The 12,768-nt window shown below is 43.1% G+C and overlaps 1 long non-coding RNA gene across 1 annotated transcript in view; it reads left to right on the top strand.

Moving 5' to 3' along the window:
- The first annotated feature begins 354 nt into the window (after positions 1–354).
- The window catches only part of LOC115353177, a 38,786-nt gene continuing 26,372 nt past the window's right edge, over positions 355–12,768 (top strand). Inside the window, exons 1-2 of the long non-coding RNA XR_003927475.1 lie at positions 355–498; positions 2,413–2,704. This is a non-coding gene — a long non-coding RNA (uncharacterized LOC115353177). The remainder of the gene's footprint in view (positions 499–2,412; positions 2,705–12,768) is intronic.

The raw sequence follows: 12,768 nt of genomic DNA on the forward strand, positions 1-12,768 counted from the left end.
GCAGGGAAGTGTGTTTTAATATTTTTGTGTGTGTGTGATATTTTTAAATATTAACATCAATGATCTTTGTAAATGACAGAAAGTGATGCCTTAAATACCTGTTCAAAAAGCAACTTTATTATGATCTCCTCAGCAGGACAGTTGTGCTTTTTATTTCTTCACTTCCATTGCAGAGAGTTGCTAATTAAAGATGTCATGTAGACCCACACAGGAAGGAAAGAATTTCACAAAATATCCTGTTTCCCACCCGTCGGATGGGAATAGAGTGGGGGGAGAGAGAATGAATCAAAGGATGAGCACAAGAATATAAAGTTAAAACTGCAATAGTGACAATAAGGGTTTGTTCTTTTCCACAGGAGCCTGTCCTAAGAAGGGATTCCTGGTGGGACATTTCCTGTTCACATTGCCGTCTTTCTCATGAGAATCCACTCTCAGACTCCGTGCCTCCTTGTGGTCTCTGACAGATGGTGGCATCCAACTGGACCCTGACCGAGCAAAGTAAGGAAGAGTCAACTACATGAGACAGCACTGGTGGTGCTGGAGGGTGATCCACAGCCAACAGTCATGTTACAGGAACTGCAGCAAGAATAAAAAATACGTATGTGATTGCTTGTGCCTACTCCAGATAAAAATAATGCAATAGGTCTCAAGAATGCAAAGACATGTCAAGAGCTTTATTCCATTTTGGTTAATGCATATTAAATGATACCCATGGGGTCCTGATCCTATGAAGAGATTTCTTGAGAAGCGTTAAGCATATCTGATGCTTATCAAGAGTGCTTAGGAATAATCAAGGGATATTTGGTACTCTGTACAGTCGATGTTGGAATAGCAGTTTTGCCAGTGGTGCTGTTGATCTAAACTCCTACTCCCATCCATCTTGAGTGAAGAACCCTCTGTGAGAGGGCTTGAGAAAGCAATACTTGCTAAGTAGATATTGTAAGGACACTACCATTCAGTTGTATAGTGGCATGCTGCACCTATGTACTGGTACTCTGAATATCATATAGAGAAACTGGAAGCATTGGGAAGCTGAGATCCACTGAAACCTGCCATTAGTAAAAAAATCACACACTGTGGGTTTGGAACCTTTGTCTTTAACTTGGTTACTCTTGCAGATGCCAAAAGAAACCTATTCAGACAACACTTGACCTTATGGAAAATATTCAAGATTACTTTTTTAAACTGTTAGCTAAAAGCAGTGGCATTGATAAAAGGAAGGCAAAGAATCTCTTCCTTTAGCTATCCTCTCACTAGCAAAACCAACTTATTAACTAGATGTCTAACTCTAGTTTTTAGAAGTTGGGTACACACCTAGACGTGGAAGACAGGTGATTATGGAAAGGCCTGCCAAGACATTTTCCATGTGGAGGCAGATTGGAGCATAAAATAATTACAGAAAGCATGTGAGGCAGAAATAAGAGAAAAATTTGATAGGTCTGATGTTGTTAATGTTTTTAAATACAAAAAGATACCTCCAAAATCTAAAAAAGAAAGACTTCCCCACTCAATAGGACTCAATTACCAGATAGTCCTAGAGAAATAATCTATCAGCCACTGAGAAAAAAACTTTCCTTTTTTCCCCCAAGCAAAATGACCACTTTTGGGGAGTGCCTTTTATTCCTGACAAGTTGGCAGAAACTTTAGAGGGAATTGATAAGAGAATGGCAATGCTGTCTGGTACTCTTGGCCAGCAGTGGTGATGCCTGCCTGGCTGAGTGCAGCCACCGAAGCCTGTTAGTGCCACATGGATAAATGCAAAGCCAGACCCCTGTCCTGGCAGGGAGCATGAGGCCATGTTACTCTGGAGAAAGCCCTAGAGATGATCTTGGAATGTTTCTTGTGAAATTAAATGTATGTTTGAATTCCTGCTTCTGTTAAAATGATACTCTGTTCCCCTACATTTCATGAAAGTTTTTATGTATTACTAATCTTAGTTGATCCCATTATTGGATAATAAATGCAGATGGTGGAAACTTGCCAGAGGCTGGGTTTTTTTCAAAAACATCATCACATGCTGCGGTTTCCGGTTTTGTCCCTAATGACACTGGCCAGAAAGCTGTGGCCTTCGCAGGAGCAAAGACTTGGCCATGCACTTTTACAATAGCAGGCGTGCATTTGCTTTTTTTTAGACCTCTAGTGGTCTGTTTGGAAGAAATTGGTAAAGGTTAGAGAATACAAATGAAAAAACTCAAAGGCAACGTAGAGCATAAATTCTTACAATTTTCTGTGTATCTATCTGAGGTGATTCAATATACTCATTGCACAATGACAGCAACATAGGTAAGACTGTAAGCTGGTTAAAATACATTTAGATGCTCTCTATTACATCTTAAAGAACAATCACAGGAAAACTAACAGTTTAGCTGGAAATGGATAGAGCTAACTCAGAACAAATGTTTCTTCTTCCAGAATTACTCTCCTGCCACTACTGTTCAGGAATAGTTGCAGAACAGCTGGTCTGCGATAACACCCCCTGGAGATAAACCCATCAGTGGACAGATGGATATTTTCTTTCAATTTTTATGTCATTGGCTAAAACAGAGGGAATATCATACAGTTCCTTATCATATCTGTGAGTCACCCATCAAGATCTCAAAATGCGAGAGAAGATGCCTGCGGGTTGTGAGAGGTGAGAGCAAGCATTACTAAAGAGAAGTCCTAGAGAGTCTGTGCTTCTCAGTCACAGTGACAAAATTCACAGGTATGCTTCTGTATTTGAGTTTTTTCAGTTCCAAATCCTACCCAGGAAATGTGGTTTAATGTGTCGGTTTTTTTCCTTTCCTATTGACGAGTTGTTACTTTTAACCTGAAATCACTGTTTATGTCATTCAGTAGTTTATCACCAAGAACACCTGTGTGGGAACTGAAGGCGATAAGGAAATTTTCAATACATCACTGTTTTCTATTAGCAAGGTGTGAGCACGTATAGAAGTCACTATCTGTCTCCTATTTAAGTAAGATAAGGGAATTATAAAATGGGGTGTGTTCTACCTATGGTCAATATGTAAAATCCCACCTGAACAGATAAACACTTGGAAACTGTAAATTAAATGTAAAAACAATGTCTCAAAAATGTTCACTTGGGGATTTTATCATGCATTTGTGTTCCACAGCAAATCTTGGTTTATTTTCTTTTTTCTATAACACTTGTTCATAGCTATGCCACAGTGAGGTATTCACTTATATCGCACTTCTTGGGAATTGTGTTTGGGCAGCTTCTGGTTTTTGCACTTGATTAGTGCTTGCAAGGATGTATGGTTGAATACAAATGTAGGGAGAATCCTAAATCTAAAAGAGTGGTTTTGGCGAAACAAATCCCGAGGGAATGTGCTGACTTAACGTGAGGCGTCACCTTTGTAACGTCACTGCAAATAGAGTGGAAAGGGGACTTGCCCTTTGAAAAAACTAATTTGAAAACATCCTGCACTGAGGATAATACAACCGAGGGGAAGGATGGACTTTGTGGACAGCGCTGGCTTGGGAATCAGGATACCTGTCATGAATTTTCACAGCTTTTCCTTTCCCTCACAGATAAAAAGTGCCTAAATAATGCTGAATTCAGTAGCGTCAACTCTTTTGTGAGTCTACGTGTTGCTGCCTTATTTTTGAGTTCTCTGATACAATACCAATGCCACTATTATGGTCTATATGTTTCACTTTTTATGACTGGAAGCTTCTAAACTAGTCTTGCTCTGTGCACATTACTGTGATAATGTAGGATTGATCTGCTCCACTTGAACTGATATAGCTGGGTGCCTGTAGTGTATCCTTCAGGCAAACAGCTGAAAAACATTATATACACAGAAACACTGTTGTCTAACCCGAAGCTTCTTCCTACCTCCATATTTAGTATGCAAATACGTAGTCTGGCTTTTGGATCGTTGAATGCCTGGAGCATCTTACCACTCTGAAGAATTGGTTCTGCTTATCTTACTTTCTTGAAACTTCTCAAAAGTCTGCTTTTCTCCTGCACACAAGACAAGAGTTCTCAATGGCATAATGCAGACCTTCTAGCATGCTAGCCCATCACTAGCTGGGCTTGGAAGACCTTGCCAGTCTTGCTTTGCATTGGTCAAGATTTGTCACTGTAACTATGCTTCTTGACAGAGACTATACAGAAGTCATGTTTCCTGGGACACAAGACGATCAGGAGACTTCTTTCTAGCTCGGAGATCTTGACTCTGCTTCACTGATCAGCCCTGTGTCGAAAAAGCCCAGTCATCCTGCTGCTTTTTAGGGTTCTTCTCACAGCTCCCTTTGTTTCCAGTGTGAGCCACTATCTTCTGGTACCAAAACAGACAAGTCTCCCTGGGTGAGCTTAGCTCTCGCTGCCCATGTCAGGCAGCCTCCATTACTAGCAGCAGGTTTGCTATATGAAGGGACTTAAGCATTGCTTCCACTGAACTGAAAAGAGTGGATTTGGCAAGCTCGTTGGCTTAATGAGGTCTGCAAACTGTCTTTGAATCCAAGACTCCCATGATGGCAATTGTTAGCACTCTTCAACACAGCAGTCTTTATATGGGGTAAAATATTCAAAAGTGCTTAAGTGAAGGTCAATAAGACCTAGCTATTAAAATAAATAAATAAATAAAACCCGGACCCATAATTAACAGATGTTTGTGGTCCTGCAATAAGTGAAACTATTTTAACAGCACTTTGGTAGAAACCAAATGCTGAAGTAACCCTTTGGTTAAAAAGCAGCATAACTGTGTAGCTTCATGGGAAGGACTCCCTCCCTGAGAATAAGCAACCCCTGGGTTCAGGGAACATCTAATTACACAGAAAAAAACCAAATAGGACCAAAAGGAGGGCGCTTGGAAGCACTTCCACCCCCAGTACTCTACCTTGGGGGAGCAACTCGCCTGCGGCAGGGTAACTTGCTACTTTGGAGGCAGCTGGTTCAGGCTCTGGCACCTCACCTCACCTCATTTTCCCGCACGTCGCTTCCATGTTTGGGACAGCACAAAATAGGCAGCAGGGAGGAAAGCTGCACAGCTGGCAGGCTGCATGGAAAGTCACAGTCTCGTTGTGACTTGTCTTAACCTAAGGGATGGTGAGTGGCATCCCCAGGGAGGGGAGATAGCGGCTTCAAACGCCTCAGGAAGCCAAAGGATTTCTCTCTTGCATCCTGGCTACTGAATAAAAAGGGGGAGAACACCAATTCTTGCTTTGTGAAACCTGGCCTTTTCATTTCCTTTGCTTTTACTACACGTGTCCAAAAATGAAGTGTTTCATTTTGGGGGTCAGAAGGAGCTTTTCAATGCAAAATGAGGTTTTCTCTTTTTTCATTTCATGTAAAAAAAGGCAGGGGGGAAGAGGGGAGTTGCATCAGTTTAATCCAAGCTTCCAAAATATTTCCAGTTCAGCAGTCACGCTGAAAATAAATGCAATTATTCATGCAGCCCTACTCACTTGGCACACAGTAGCAGTGAGATGATACACAACTACATATAGTTCATTTTAAGGCATTCATTTACACACTGAAGTAGCAAGACTAAGCATAGGAATATATGTTTCAGGGCCTGGATTTCTGAGCACATATGATGGGCATAGATGATAGAAACTGAGTACAAATCCCACTTAGATTTGAATTCCTCCTCCTGGTAAAGCCTGCAGCTTGTGCAGTGTATCTGATTGTTACTTGCCTTAATAGTAACAACCCGGTTTGGGTTGGAATGAAAGCTTTCCACAATAAACTTCAGCTCTACTGACCTGACCAGTTTTGACCCAAGTATTAGATTGCTTTCTACTGCAGGCTGTGGAGGTATGGTGTAAAATGAGAGAAGCATTTGTCCCTAGGCTGAGCAAATGAAACCCAATTTATGGCAACAAAACCTTTGGAGGCTAACTGGCTATCTCATTTATCCTTCTAAACGTAAATGAAAATCACATGTAAAATATTATTAATAAAACAACTGGCACCTTTGGTTATTTTAAGCCTGGACTCTGCCAAATGCAAATACAATAAATAATTTTAGAGAGAGAACTGGGTAGGCTAGTCCAAAATCTGTTTTTGTATTTTTTTATAGAGATGCCAAGACTGTTTGATCAGCATGGGAGAGCAATTTGTTGACTCACGAACCTAGCTCTCTCTGATTACTGCTTACATAGCACTTTGGAAAGGTTGGCCAAATACCTTCAAGTCAAGTACCTTGTTATTATGAACATGAGTGCCAATAACAAAGAAAAAATAGCCTACATGTCACTGAATAATAAATCATGAAGGCAAATAAATGGCTTTTCTAAGAAATGCTCTATTTACATTTTGTCACGTGACATGGCTTTGCTTATGCTCGTGGACGTGATAACACTTAAAAGAATATTTCCTTTTCAGTGCAGCATCTTGGCATCAATCATCTTAGTGCAACTGCATATTCTGGGATCTGTTTGCAATCAGGCAAACGAAGCGGCAAGGGAGATTTAGCGGTAAGACCAATTTTTAGTTTAAGTGATGAAGCTGTATAGGTAAACATAGCTGGCCTTATTCAGCGGTCATAAACTACCTCCCTCACATGAGCCTTTGGCATAATTACTCATGCAGAACAGGTATTCATCCTCTCTAAGCACCACATGAATGAGGCCATGGTAAAGTTATGCAAAGGGAATATGTATCCAATCTGATAAGAAGTCCCTAATAATTGCTGGTATTTTCCATAATATTAGTTTAGGGCTAGAGCCACAAAAAAGGTTTAGGCATGCAAGCTCTGCCTAACTGCCTCATAGGCATTTGCGGCCAATATTTAGATCCTCAAAACCCCTGTTCAGCTACTGCCTAACCCTGGAGGCGTCTGAAGTCTGCAAGTGCCTACGTTCCTGCCAGTAAAATTCCTGAGGTGCCCAAAGGTCTGCTCCTGGGCATGCCTGAGACTGCCTCTGGTTTTTCTTTCTTCTTTTTTTTTTCCCCCTTCCCTTCCTGAGTTCAGTAAGTAGACACCCAGCTTATGTTTAACCCCTGATGGCATCCATGAATGAGAGGTCTGACAGACATCCTTTGAGAAGCCCCAGTTGTCCCCCGACCACAAAAAAAAGTACTGCACCTGGTGGAAATAGTGGTTTCACCTCAGTCGAACCCCTCCATGGTGGCAGGACACCCGACTTCAGGTCCTCCCTCTGCCAGAGAGGGGACATCCCTCCTCGTTGGGATTCTCCAAGCAGAAGGCAAGGATGGTTATCCAGTCTAGGGCACGATGAGAGCTGCCCAGCCGAGGCTGGTGCTCTGTTGCAGGGTGTAGACCTGCCTCCCTTAGCTGGGCGAGGGGACATCCCTGGAGCTCTGCCCCAGCTGGTGGGTGTCCCCATGCCCTGCTGCCCCTGCCGTTTGCCCACCCCGGGGGACACCGTGGGGTGCCAGGCTCAGTGCCAGCTCCAGCAGCCCGGTGATCCGAGCGTTCGGCAGGAGGCTCGGGCTGCGCTTCCAGGGGCAGCCGAACCGGCACCGTCCCTCCCCGCTGCCAAAAAGGGTGGGGGCCTGGTCCCTCGCCCCGCGGTCGCGAGCCCTGGGCTCTCTTGTGGCAGTTCCGCCACTGCTGGCCTCTGCTGAGGCAATTCAACTTCCTAAAATGCCAGAAAGGCTTCTCCCCCCACCCCCCTCTTGGCAGGCGTAGCTTTCTGCAGGTTTAGCGAGCTGTGCCGTCCTGTGAAGGGACCCGGCCACTTCCAGAGCTGGCTGGGAGACAGCAGCAGGAGCAGCCCCGCTGGCGGTGATCAGCTGTGGCCAGTTCCAGCAAAGGCTTTCTTCAGATATCCTAGAAAACTTACTAAGAAATCTAACTTTTTCTTCTTTCTTTTTCACAGAAGCAGTTCAGTAGCTGATCTGCAAAATCAGCCCGTGGCCACCCTGTACAGGAGTTTATGTTCACGAGAAGGGGCTAACACAGGTACCCCACACCACAGGAAAGTGCAAGTCAACTTGAGACAGCTACTTTGTTGCTAGCAAGATACTTTTTCTAGTATCTTTTTAACTGCCTTCAGGTGGCTTGTATGAAAGCAGGTGTGGCAACTGTGCTGCAGAGTAATATGAGTCACATGAAAGCGATGGAGGCATTTCCCCTTTCTTGCTTTTCACTCTGTCGAAGGAAACCTTGGAGGTCAACAAGACGGTGAATGCCAAATGTAGCAGGTAGGAGACCCAGCAGAAGGGAGGTGAGATAAAGAGTCAGAGCATGGTTAGGGCTGGGAGGGAGAAGGAAGGAAGAGCCCGTGGCCCTCCAGTTGTTTCCTGGATTTAACACCCTACTGCTTTGCAGGAAGGGGGCCACCTCAACTTCTCTAGTGATAAAAGCCAGAGGATCTCACAGAAGTTTTGTTTGTGTCCTTCCTGTTGGGCTTTTAGGTAGGAGACCTCAGTCTGTACCTTGTCTAGCCTGGTCAGGTGTAGCTGGGCACCAGCATTTAGCACACCCAGATGGAGCACAAATGCCTTGCTGACTCAGACATGGAGTTGAGATTTACCTTTCCCAAAGTGCCGGGACTCTTTGGAAGCATGCTGCTGTGTGCAGATAGGTGGCCACAGAGTTTCAAATCTGTTACTGATCCATCTTTTATCTCAGTGACAAAACAGCGGGAGAAATATTGTCTGTGGCCATCCAGACTTGGATTAATTGTGCATATACGTGTACCTGCCTGTATAGTTTCTAGTTCTTGGATGTATTCCTTGGCCATAGTTGCACTGGCAGCAGTAGGAGGTGAATCCACTTCTTTCCAACAGATAGGCCAATATCAAGTACGTAGCAGAGGTGATCAACCTCTGGTTCAGGCAAGCAACTGTCGCAATCAGCTAGAGCGGCTGATGAGGTTTAAATTAGGCAGCAGTGCCAAATGCATAGGATGCAAGTGTAAGGAAGGCAGGACTTGCAGCTCACACCTGCTGGCGGCTCCTTTGTTTAATGCCAGCTTAGCTACATGACATTTCTGATTTAGCCTCAAAAAGAAATATTTCATTTTTATGACTTTTCAGTCTGCGATCCCCTCACATAAATATCACATGTCTTAATAGAAGTGGGACTGAATAGCAGGATAATGTACCTGGCTCCTTTTCTGTCTCATGTACACTTACTTTAAGATTTTCTGTCAGTGGTGGATGCTGTGCAACCCCTTCTACATATCTGTGAATTCCTACAGCACCTGCAAAGGCAGAGCCCTAACCACCTGGGGGGCTTCCTGGTGCTACAGTATTGCAAAGGGTTGTTAACAAGCAGTGTGTTATATCCAGTGGGAAAACAAGCAAAATGCTTGTCTGCTCAAGTGTCTAGTCCCTCCAGCTTCTACAGTATGGTGGGCTTAAAACATCTGGGATGCTTTGCTTTTTCCATATCTTACCCAATTTCAAGCATGGTATAAATCATGTTTTTTATCAATCAAAGAATTAACTTTAGGATAAATAAATAGTGTTGTCAGCTTCTGCCTCTTACAACAGTTTGAAATTGAGATACGTATGATAGAAGGTCTCTGGTGTTCCTGCTCTCTGCCTGCCTCCCCGCTCTGCTACTCAATTTGTGAGAAAATGTGTCCTCCTGGTAGTGCCATATTAGAAAGGAGGGGTGAGTGTTTCCTGTCTAGTGGAGCTATCATCAGGTTTCAGTCCAAATAAAGCTGAAAGGGTCTGCAGATTGGGAGGCTTTTCTGGTGAGACTCGCTCTGTACATTTGTTTTTATAGTACTATAGTTGCCAATCAAAGAAGCAAGCAAGTCACTGCTTAATCCAATGCAGACTAAACAGCAAGGGGACTGGTTATGGGAATTTGCTTACAAAGAGATTTCCTGTTCTGTTTAGAGGTCAGTCCCAGTAAAAATAAGATAGTGGAGGGATTTACTTGGTCCCTCAACATATAAGTGTGGAAGTGGTAATCCCAGTTCAGCATGTGAAGAACATGGGCAGGAATCTACAAAGTGCCCACGGAGAGAGACTTTTTCTCTGTTAAGTTGAGGGGGGGTATCCTTTCATACCGACGGGCAACCCATGCCTTAGTTTTGTCTTGGTTGTCTTAGTTTTCAGATCATAACAGGGGTGTAGATCCTTGACAGACAAATTATGGCAGGTTATTCGTTTGCAATTATATTGGCAAGTTTCTCTCATAGCGATGAGCTAAACTGTTAGTATGTTTTATAATCCCATTTGCTTTTAGTTGTCTTGAATTTTCATGTAAATGAGGGAGTAGTCACTCAAAGAAAAATCCAATCTCTAGGCATAATTTAGGAGATTAGCTAGAACATCTAATTGCTTCATCTGATGCAATCACACTCTTCCAAATTAGTAGAATAGAGCAGGTTTGTCATTTGTGTTGCCCTGGGGAACTGCAGGATATGTTTTATGTAGTCACACCGCCGTATTATGATAGATGGTTAGAATGAAGCTGAGGTCAAGAGTCATAAACGTAGGACGCTCCTGGGCAGCAGTGGTCAGTGCACAAAGAAGCACAGCCTGGGAACGTTTTCCACGAGGCAGTGAGAGTTTGCTCCTTCCATTACGCTATGAGGAAGTAGAGCTGGAGCTGCTTTTCCAAAGGGGATTGCAAACAAACGCCGCCTTCCTTCCTGCTTCACAATAAAAGTCCTGCAAGAATAGGTGCCAAGGCTGGTCAGATTGCATTAATCATTTTTGCTTGGAAATGTCCTCTCGTTAACCAGTGATGACTTGCATGCAAGTAAGCTGGTGCACTGGGAGGGGCTATTGCTAACAAACGGTATGGTTAATGAGCGGTACAGTTGTTTGGCTAATTACTCATTCACATGCCTTCCCATTCCCTCTGAGGAAGGGAGCAAAGATGAGCTTTCCCACTGCCCACTCCCAGGTTTGAGAATGTGTGGCCCAGGTGGAGACGGCAAGGGCAAGGGCTGCAGATAAAGGGCTGGGCAAAGGCGAGAGCTGCCGTTCTTGGTGAGCGGAGGTGTCGGTACGCAGAGTTACTCCTGGTTATGAGTTAACATAGAGGAAGGAATTAGCAACACTGGTCAGTAGAGTCATAAGGGCCACAATTACAGCCACAGCCTCACCGTCTCCCTTTTACTCTCTCCTTCCATTTAGGAGCAAATGTGGCAGCAGAGGAGTTGTGAATTACTAGAGGTCAGTCCAGTCAGAGTTTAGCTCAGCCTACATCACAGGTGAACCATTCCTAAGACCCCTGCCGTTCCCATCTGTTTCTACCTGCTCTCTGCTTGACCTCTGTGTTATGAAGCCCCATGCATTTTTCCTGTGCTGAGTAGTGGGTTTTGGCCGCTCTCCCAGCAGATGCTCTCTCTTCATTCTTAATATGTGTCCTAGAAATGTCCTCCTACTTTTCTGGATGACTTTTGGTTGTGAAGCCATCGGATTCACCCTGACACTTGCCAGAGGTTTGTTCCATTAAATGCCTAACTATTTGCTTTCAGAAGCATTTGGACACCTATTTTTATCTCCAATGCATTCCCAGCCTTCACATCCATATATCAACACGGAAATAATAATCAAGTTGAAAATCTGTAGTTTAGTTGTTAAGATACAGACTTTTGATGAAAAAAAAAAAATCTAGTTTACTCTGGTAAATGCAGTTTTTACATTTTGTGACATTAGAATTCCTTACGTATTTCAAGATACCTTCCATATTTCAAGATTCACCCACTCAGACTTCTTACATAACCTGGAGTTGGGACCTGCCAAGGTTGTTGTTAGATTCTTCTTTTGGGGCGGGGTGTGTGGAGATTATAGAAGATCATTTCTTTTTCTGAAAATATGTTTGATTCTTTTTTGCAACCATGGCCAACATCTTTGTCTGTAATTGCATGTACACCAAGTTGTCAAGCACATGAGCTACATATTATTACACTCACTATTTCTGTGAGTCTCCTAGTGTAATATCATCAAATCACATGATATTTGCATTGCATTCATCTGCACTTTGTCTTTATAGTGACATTGATGGCAAAGCCAAACAAGAGCAATGAGAGAAGGCGTCCTAGTTGGACAATGGGGTCTGTGCTGCATTTCTTTAATTGGCAAATTGAATCTTGATATAAAACTTTGCTCATATCAATTATCTTTGCTTGTATACATTAACTTGGTCAGTAAGTGCTCATTTCTCCAGTTATTTGTTTTACCAAATCTTCCATTTCTTTATTTGGATATGAGATATAGCGCTTCATGGTTCTGGGTGTTAATCTTGTTGTCTAAATCAATCCCTTTTCATGACATTGATCTGTTTGGCATCTCTTGAAAGCATTCTGCAGATTTCATAGTCTCATTCATTCTCACTTTAGGTCTCCTCATCTGAGAACAATTATAGTTTTAGCCAAATACACAATGCTGTCATGTGGAAAGAGCCATGACACATCAATACTGACTACTGGTGGTGAATCTAACTGTACTGACTCAGATTTGTTAGTCTTCTCTATTTGAAATTACTGCTTTTATGCTTTGTGCACTAGCTTTTTGCTGTTAGTTTCCTCAGTGTTTCTTGGGCTGGTTGGTATTTTTTTTAAGTTTGAGTTTCAATTTTGCCACAAGTCAATTAGAGTAATTTCCCAGTTCCTCTATAAACTTAGATGTCCTGGAAAGCTGATTCAAATTTCCCTCTACAGCACAGGTAGGCTAATCTAGCTGGTAGCGACCCTGTCCGGGGAATTCCACGCTCTCTGGTGGATACTGTTGTTTGGGAACAATTCTCTTCAAATTACGAAGCATCAGCCCTGGTTCCACCAGCCTTCCCAAATTCTGATGGGGGAATAAAGGTTGTGCACATCTTTCACTTTCTCAGTGACTTCCTGTATGTGGATACAGAATGTGGCTTTGAA

The sequence above is a fragment of the Aquila chrysaetos genome, chromosome 18 (genome assembly GCF_900496995.4).
Source record: "Aquila chrysaetos chrysaetos chromosome 18, bAquChr1.4, whole genome shotgun sequence".
In the NCBI taxonomy this organism is placed as follows: domain Eukaryota; kingdom Metazoa; phylum Chordata; class Aves; order Accipitriformes; family Accipitridae; genus Aquila; species Aquila chrysaetos.